This window comes from Trichechus manatus, unplaced genomic scaffold, assembly GCF_000243295.1.
Source record: "Trichechus manatus latirostris isolate Lorelei unplaced genomic scaffold, TriManLat1.0 scaffold00167, whole genome shotgun sequence".
Classification (NCBI taxonomy): Eukaryota; Metazoa; Chordata; class Mammalia; order Sirenia; family Trichechidae; genus Trichechus; species Trichechus manatus.
Window position 1 is genome coordinate 237,053 of NW_004444103.1, and position 923 is coordinate 237,975.

Sequence of the window (923 nt, forward strand, 5' to 3'; positions counted from 1 at the left end):
TTAATTTAGTTTTCTCCTTGATTTAAATTGTAGAGACGTCTGTAATATTGTTTTAAATTTATTTAGTGCATCTTTGCTAGTGTGTTATAAATAATATCTAAAGGATGATGTAGTGAGTTGAATGTATCCCCAGAAAGTATGCTGACGTCCTAACTCCCAGGACCAGTCAATGTGGGCTTATTTGGAAATGGAGTCTTTGCAGATATTGTTGTTTGTTGTTAGGTGCTGTTGAGTTGATTTTCAACTCATAGCGACTACATGTGACAGAGTAGAGCTACATCACAGGGTTTTCTCGGCTGTAATCCTTACCGAAGCAGATTGCCAGGCCTTTCTCCCGTGGAGTGGTGGATGGATTTGAACTGCCAACTTTTCGATTAGTAGCTGAACATTTAACCGTTGTACCACCAGGGCCCCTTCAGGTTAAAATAAAGTCACACAATTTAGGGTGGATCCTAAATCCAATCCATGCTGTTTTTATAAGGACAGAAAGATTTAGGGAAGTACAGAAACACACAGAGAAGACTGTACAAAGACAGAGAGAGAGTGAAGTGATGCGTCTACAACCCAAGGAATGCCAAGAATTGCCAGCTACCACCAAAAGCTAGGAGAGAGACATGGAAGAGATCCTCCCTCAGAGCCTCCAGAAGGAACCACCTCTACTGACACCTTGATTCTGGACTTCTGACCTCCTAAACCGTGAGAGAATACACTTGTTTTTTTTCCCAAGCCACCCAGTTTGTGATATTTTGTTAAGGCAACGCTAAAAAAACTAGTACAGGTGGTTTTCATATTACTAATGATTATTTTGCTAGACAGTCATATTTCTTCTATCAGATTTTTTTCAAGAAACATCAAAATATAGTTTTCAAAATAATGTGTGTGTGTGCGTGTGTGCAAAAGATAAATTCCTAAAAAAAAAAAAA